General features: G+C 42.3%; 1 long non-coding RNA gene across 1 annotated transcript; it reads right to left on the bottom strand.

The window, feature by feature from the left end:
* Positions 1-205: 205 nt before the first annotated feature.
* On the bottom strand, positions 206-4,811 carry LOC135973678 (uncharacterized). Its single transcript, XR_010590639.1, has 2 exons — positions 3,237-4,811; positions 206-2,337 (listed from the first exon to the last, which is right to left on the bottom strand). It is a non-coding gene; the product is annotated as an uncharacterized LOC135973678 (long non-coding RNA).
* Between the last annotated feature and the right edge of the window lie 3,062 nt (positions 4,812-7,873).

Raw genomic sequence — 7,873 nt, 5'->3', positions numbered from 1 at the left:
AGAAAAAATGAGGATGAGTTGTTCAGGAAGGAGATGGACATAGCTGTCAAATGTGACCTCCACAAACCTTGATTTCTTTTTTCTTGATCATTAATTAGGGGTTAGAAAATAAAGGAAGATCAGACTTCCTGTCGGGGACTTTTTAACCCAGACGGCAAGGTTCGTTGTCTGACCGCAGAGTGAGAGACAGGCAACACCAGCAAGGTCCAATACAAGCTCTTTATTGAAGAGTGCACACAACAATAGAGAGCGGCCCGTCTCCTGAGAGAACCAGCCACGATTACAATAACTAGTGAGATTATATAGACAGTTCCGTCGCGTCATAGTTAAAGCAACCCAATCCCCCCCTTTACTAGTTAAAAGCTTCTAATATTCATGCATATCTATGTTCTTTGACAGTACAAACAGTTCATGATGCCTCAGCAGCTTATCAGCTTTTTCGTCATGCACTAGAAACTAAGAGAAAGTAGGGAGTTAAGAACAGAAACAGGGAGTGGAGACTGCAAGTCTCCATATGTCCAAACAAACCGTTCCTAGTACATTTGGTACAAGAATACACCCCCCCTTATCTCATTCTTTGAAGCCCAAGCAAGCATGTCCTCATGTTTCACAGAGAGACAGGAATGGCCCAGCAACTACTGTTAGCCTAACTTTGGCTAAGCTGGCCAAACAGTGTTCTGTACTCCATATTTTTTTGGCCTAACAGTCCCCCCTTTTGTCCCTGGAGTACCTTGGAGGGACTCCTGGGACAACTACTGAGCAGAAAGACTGGGGTTGGTTACTTTTGGGCAGAACACACCTTGGCGCCCATCCAACGTCCAACTTTTATCATAACATACAAAGCTAGCAGGCCACATATAATTACAACAGCACTTCGGAGTACATTATGGAGCCAACCACCTATATCTGGAATCCAACTGAACAGGTTACTCCACTAGGATTCAATTCGCTTCTCTCCGTGGTCCTTTGCTACCTCCATAAGGTGGTTTTTTCTTAAGTGGCATTATAAACATCTGGGACATACACACAGCATTCTTGTCCAATTAATGCACATGTTCCTCTCTGAGAGGCCAGTAAAATATCTAGAGCCAAGTGGTTCTGGAGAACCATCTGCCTTAGTTTTCTCTGTGCTGTTACCAAGTCCACCAGGGCATCGGCGTTAGTCTAATTTTCCAGATGTCTCGGTGAATTACCCAATCTCACATGCATCCTCCCCATGTACCCGGCAGGATTCGGTATGTGGGAGCCCACACCTCCCTAACCGGTCCATATGCTTGGAAGGAGCATTGAGAATGTCCGCACTTCCACCAGGAAAGTCTCCAAGTATTTCTTTATGGCCACAGATCAGATGGTACTCCTGATGTGTCTGTAAGGGCAGTGGGCCAAGCCTGAACATGCTAGATCCCACTGCAATGCCTTCCCAGCCTTAGTGATATTTAATACCATCTCTATTAGCAACTTCTGGGTCATAGTACTAAGGGCGGAGATAACATGTAACTCACCAATTCCAGCTTGTACTTGGGTTAGCTGTGCTCCACAAATAAGGCTTGTGGCCTTCTTTAGTTGCCCTAATTTCTTATTATGTTTTTGGTTTTTAAAAATATTTTAAACTGCTGCTGTACTATTGGCCCTATCCCATAGGGATCTGGTCAAGTCTCTCTTCTTTCTAGAGGAAATAACTCAAGCCCTCTGTTGTGCTAATCTAATAGCAGCCCCTTTTGCATTTAAAATCCAATTAGGGAGGGCAATACATGCTGAAGGACTCATTCAAAACACAGGGCGCAGCCTGTAGAATAAACCCCAAAATCCAATCAAAACCACATTCCCAAGCATGGGTCCACAAGTTTTTTCCTGCCAGTGTATAATTCTTTGTTTCTTCACCAGGGTCAGTTCTTAATGTTTTTTTTTTTTTTTTGTAGTCAGGAATTCCTGGACTTTGGTGGTTTCAATGGAGCGAGTGTTCCTTCTTCTCTTTTTCTGAAACAGTGTGGTTCAGCATCATACAGGGGAGAGGTTACTAGCACATCACCTTGTAATGGGTTTTGCTTTTTTTTTTTTTTACTTAAGCAAATGTATTAGACTTTAGTATATCACATTTTCCTGATTTATCCAAACACTTTGTATTTCAAGTTGAATAAAACAAGTATCTGCTTTTTTATTTAACCCTTTTATTTAATTTTGAACTCGACTGTCTTATGAAAATATTAAACACAACAATTCTGGCCACTAGACAAACCCCACAAGACAGGACATAGAACACAAAAATAATTCCTATTGTACCAGTAAATGCATGGTACCTTGAATGCTGTTCAGCTGGCATCCATTTTCTGTGATGATCTGAAAGACATTAATTACTTAAAATATTTCCTTTATATACACATATTCTTGTTGATTTTAGGCAAAACAGAGGAATTACTCCATATTTCCTTGTATTTGTTTTATAGGCAGCCCAGGTTTCAGTGGCTTCTACCTTATTAGTTAGAAAATTGCATTAATACAGATGCTTTCTGGCTTGCTTCCAGATCCAAAGCTATCCACAGCTTAAAGATTTACTTTAAAAAAAGGACACAATTAACTTTCCCAGACTTTTGATTGCCTTTTACTTCTAACTCCTGCTTTCAAACACACAGTGATCTGAAAAAGACAACACAACCTATATTGGTAGGTTTGCATTTCTTTTACCTTTACTACAATATACACTGCACATGTTCTGGGGAAAATGCACATCCTCTCCACAATTCAATTTCTACAACACTAGCCACATTAATTTCTACACAAGGTGTAACTGTTTCTTTTATGCTTACAAAATCTCCATGCACCCACAGCAAAGTGTCAGCTCAACCACACAGAGCCAGGGGCACTGCCTTCTCTCTCTTTACTAGATCTTTTATCTGCTATTTTGTTACCCAAAAACAAAATTTAAATCTTTTATTCTTCTGGCTTTGACTACCCTGCTGCAGCCACAACCTTTGGTCTTTATTTAAAATATTTTAAATCTTGTAGCATTAAGTCACTTTAAGGATTAAATGCTAAATACCTTAAACAACACTAGTTTCCTGTGCCTGGCAAAAGTATTCTCGGTTTTGCAACTTTAAACAATACCAATTCATCTTAAACTTATAAAATACAGATTGTACACAGCAGGAGTGTTCTTCAGCAAATTAGACTAAGGTATTCATAGTCGAATAATTCCACTTAAATAACTTCTTGCCTGGATTACTTACAGAAATTCTTACCAAGTTTCACTGCTTAATTCCCTCTAGCAACTATAGAGTTAACTTCTCACTCTTGGGAGGGCTGTTCTTTTACACCCTGGGTTCTCCTGCGACGTCTCTTTCAGAGATTCCAGTCCAGGCTGGCTGCCTGGGGCTTCTTCAGCGTCCCCAAACTACGCCAGCTCCAGGGTCTCAAAGGCAGACTGTTGGATCTCACTTGATAGTTAAGCTTTACAAATGTAATCTCAGCACTGTAACTTGTACTGCCTTTGGTTTGCCTCTGTCTATATTTTTTCACAGCCAGCTGGGGACGAAAGCAGTTTTTCTTTTGGTTTATAGTTATACCATACAAATAAATAATCCATTTGTCCCGGTCTAAGACCAACCAGGATATTCCTGAGGGAATCCATCCTGTCAACAGAAAAGGTTCCGCACCTTGGCCAGTCTTTAGTCGGGGACAAATGAGTAGTAAAGGAAGGCCATTGAATTTGGCATAAGTTTCTCATTTAGATTTAGTCAAACCGGTTGTTCCAGAGATTTCCTTCCAATTTCTAAGTACCAGAGACAACGGGGCGTCCTCCAGGCATTTACTGCCGAACTGTCCCATTTAGCCTGTAGGGACTCTAACCCTACTCCGGGGACTCTAACCCCTCACTGGGGACTCTAACCCCTCTCCGGGGACTTTAACCCCTCTCTGGGGACTCTAACCCCTTTCCCGGGGACTCTAACCCCTCGCCGGCGATCGCTTACCTTATTCAGGGACTCGAACCCCGAAGACCTGACCTCCCCAGGGACTCGAACCCCGAAGACCTGGATCCTACTCAATGGGTAGGTGGACATTGCTGGGTTTCTACGGGCTTCAGCTGGTTCACAGAACTCGCCTTATCGCCGATGCAGGGATCAGGTTACCGGGCAAGGCTCCTCGAAGCCAGAGGATGCGCGCTGCGTTGCTTCGGAGTCTGATCCCGCACCGGAGAGTCAGACGAGTCCCGGCGGAGTCGCCAAATTTGTCGGGGACTTTTTAACCCAGACGGCAAGGTTCGTTGTCTGACCGCAGAGTGAGAGACAGGCAACACCAGCAAGGTCCAATACAAGCTCTTTATTGAAGAGTGCACACAACAATAGAGAGCGGCCCGTCTCCTGAGAGAACCAGCCACGATTACAATAACTAGTGAGATTATATAGACAGTTCCGTCGCGTCATAGTTAAAGCAACCCAATCCCCCCCTTTACTAGTTAAAAGCTTCTAATATTCATGCATATCTATGTTCTTTGACAGTACAAACAGTTCATGATGCCTCAGCAGCTTATCAGCTTTTTCGTCATGCACTAGAAACTAAGAGAAAGTAGGGAGTTAAGAACAGAAACAGGGAGTGGAGACTGCAAGTCTCCATATGTCCAAACAAACCGTTCCTAGTACATTTGGTACAAGAATACACCCCCCCTTATCTCATTCTTTGAAGCCCAAGCAAGCATGTCCTCATGTTTCACAGAGAGACAGGAATGGCCCAGCAACTACTGTTAGCCTAACTTTGGCTAAGCTGGCCAAACAGTGTTCTGTACTCCATATTTTTTTGGCCTAACATTCCCAACAAAGGGGATAGGGACGGGAGACACCTCCCATGTGACTCTGAATGTACAGTTTCTCTGCCACTCTGTAACTACAGTGTAACAGGGTGCATGTACACTACTTGATCATGATGGCCAGCCAGAGGCAGTTAACTCTACAAATATACAGACTTACAATGTGGAGTGCAGCCCTGAACCTGAACCATTAGTCAGTGAGAATTTTGCCATTGACTTCAGCAAACATAAAAAGCAGTACCTGTGTAATGAAGGCTCAAGCAATTAATGTACAATGGCATCTTTATAGTGAGGCAAAATGACCAGGGTAGAGCAATGGGCTGGGAGTCAGGCTGCTTGGGTTCTGTTTTGGGGCATCTTTAAAATCAAATTGTTACCTCTGTTTCCCTAAAAACCAACCCAGGGTCACACTTGTATTAGTTTTATTACGATGCCGCTGAACAGATAGAAAAAAGATGGAGCTTATTCATACACACACACACATTCACTGCATTCATACCCTCATGCACCCACACACTTACACAGGCGGAGAGTTACCGGAGTCAGCATGGAGACTGAGAAGCCGAAGCATGGTGTGTCCGCCTGCGGTCACGAATCCAGGCTGCTGAGCAGGTCCCGCACACACCAACACCAACTTGTGTGGCTGTTTCCTTTTTTATTGGAACTGGGCGGCTCCTGTCACATACACTGAGTTTCTCTTCTGTGTCCGTCACTGAGAAGCATTCCCAGTCCTTGCTCCTAGCTCCCGCATACCAGGTTCTTCTTTTCTTTTCAGCACTTCCTGACTGCCTTCTCAGGGCAGATTACATCAGACACACCCAGCTCCTGTCTCCTTGCAGTTCCTCTCCACCCAGTCTCACATTCACTCCCTTGTTCACACTTTCTTTGAATATTACAAAGCTTGGAGGGTCATACAAGTGGTAACTTGAGAAGGTTACAGAGATAGTAAGGGTTACAAAACTTAAAAGGCTATATTAACTACAACTGAAATTACAAAGTTTGCAAAAAGGTTTCTGCAAAAAGGTTGCAGAACTTAATGGTACAGGCTACAGATCTTACAATCGCATTTAAGCGGAGGCTTTTCATAACACAAATAGCCTTTTACATCCTCACCATACAGCAGGCATTTTTTAACAAAAAAAGCTTTTTTGTTGAAAAATGGGATTACAAAACAAATAAAAAAAATCTAAAAGACAGTCTCATGAAAAAATCTTTTTAATAATTTGGTAACTTGAAATATGGTTTGAAATGGTGAGAAAATGGCACCTTCTCTTTATTTTAGTTTCTCCTAGAAAAGTGGAGGGAAAAACTTTTTTTAAATACATTTAATAGTAACACTTTGACTTCTTTCCAGTTGGCAAACAGAGTGTTGTTAGCCAACTGGCCACATTTGGAAAACAGTAAAAATGAAGGGAAAATATGTGTCCACCCTTCATAAATTAAAAAAAAAAAATCCTGAGGGGCAGGGATCCACTATTTTACAACAGAAAAAGTTTGGGGATTTTTCCAATGAAAATGTCCACAGGGAAAAATTCTGATTTTCCAGCCAGCTATAATAACCAGTAATAAAGATTAGGTTTGTGCAGAACTCAGACATTTTGATTTGCAGCAGTTCCAAGGCTCTTTCTGTTTTTGGTTTGTGTGGCTAGAACAGCTGCTGAGGTTCATTTTGAGTTATGAGCTCAAGTTACTTAGGCTTAAACTGGTTAGAGTGTAAAATCTTTGGTGTAGGGACATTACAGACAAATTTGGTAAGACAATAAAGTGCCTGGTGTGCTATTTACACTATTCTATATAACGAATACAAATTCAAGGGGAAATGCCATTCAAATTGCACAGCATGGGCCTTTTGCCTCTTCCCCCATGCTCAGCCTGACTGGGGGCCAACATAGATCCTTGGTGTATCTTAAAGTAGTCTTAAGAACTGTTCTAACTTTAGTCATCTAGGGACTGCTCTGTTGGCTGTGGTTAAAGCATACCATTGTGAGTTCTGGCATTGTCCCTTGTGCTCCAAGACAGAGTGTGGAGGGCATGGCAGGCATAAAGCTGGCTTCATACCATCCACTGACTTCCTAGCACTGAGGGAATCCTCTGCTGGCTACTTAAATCCACCCTAAGTGCCTTTTGAATGGCTCCAACAGCATAAAGGGTGTATAGTGAGAGCCAAGGACCTAACTCTCAAGGTAGTTAATCTCTCTAGGAATTTATACCACTTCTTAGATTTTAGTCTCTTAGAGTAGGGACTGTCTCTTGCTCTGTTTGTACAGCTCAATCCTGATTTGAAGTCTTTGCGTGGTACTGCAATATAAAGCTTAGCTGTCCTGGTATGAGAGCACCATGTGAACTACTGAATTCTCCCTGGTTTCCATACGGATACATGCAGTACACCCCTCAGGATCTCTTGAAAGTCAGTCCAGTTCATGTAAGTTGTTGTGCAGAGTTTACAAACTGTCTTTGTAATTGGAGGAAAAAGAGAAACCAAAGTGAATTCCATCACATGTAATTTATTTTGGTTAGCAGAACGAGTGGTACTTCCTTACTGACAACGTTGCCATTATCTAGACACGGTTCCACTACAGTGTTCAAAAGACTTATTCCACTGAAAACTATTTGCAGCTTTTTATTTCTTCACCCTTTCCAGATTTTCTTTATTTGGCCTGTGCTCCATTGTATTTAGGAGCTTTTGAATTGGGAAGGCATGAATCTGCTCTATGTCCCAGTGCCAGTTAAGGGGCATGTGCCAACAATTCCCAGCTCCTAACTCAAGGGATAAAGAATCCGATTTGGCAAGATGTCAACCACAGGAGGCCAAGAACCCAATTCTGCCGTGTTACACTGGTATAAATAGAGTGCAACTCCATTGGAGTTGCTCAAATTTATGCCTGTGTAAATGGAGATCAGTCTGTGCCCCATTGATATTTTCTGCTTCCAACAGCCTTAGAGCAACCTACTGAACAATCTCAGGCAACTTCAATTATGTTTCTGCCATAATGTTGATTGCACAGCTGTTATGTAACAAAAAGAGAGCCTTTGGGGTACAACTTTGCTACGTGCCTAAAAAAAACTACATCCCGC

This window comes from Chrysemys picta, chromosome 1 (assembly GCF_011386835.1).
Source record: "Chrysemys picta bellii isolate R12L10 chromosome 1, ASM1138683v2, whole genome shotgun sequence".
Lineage (NCBI taxonomy): Eukaryota > Metazoa > Chordata > Testudines > Emydidae > Chrysemys > Chrysemys picta.
The sequence above is the reverse complement of the archived record's forward strand: the minus strand, read 5'-3'. Positions and strand labels throughout refer to the sequence as shown.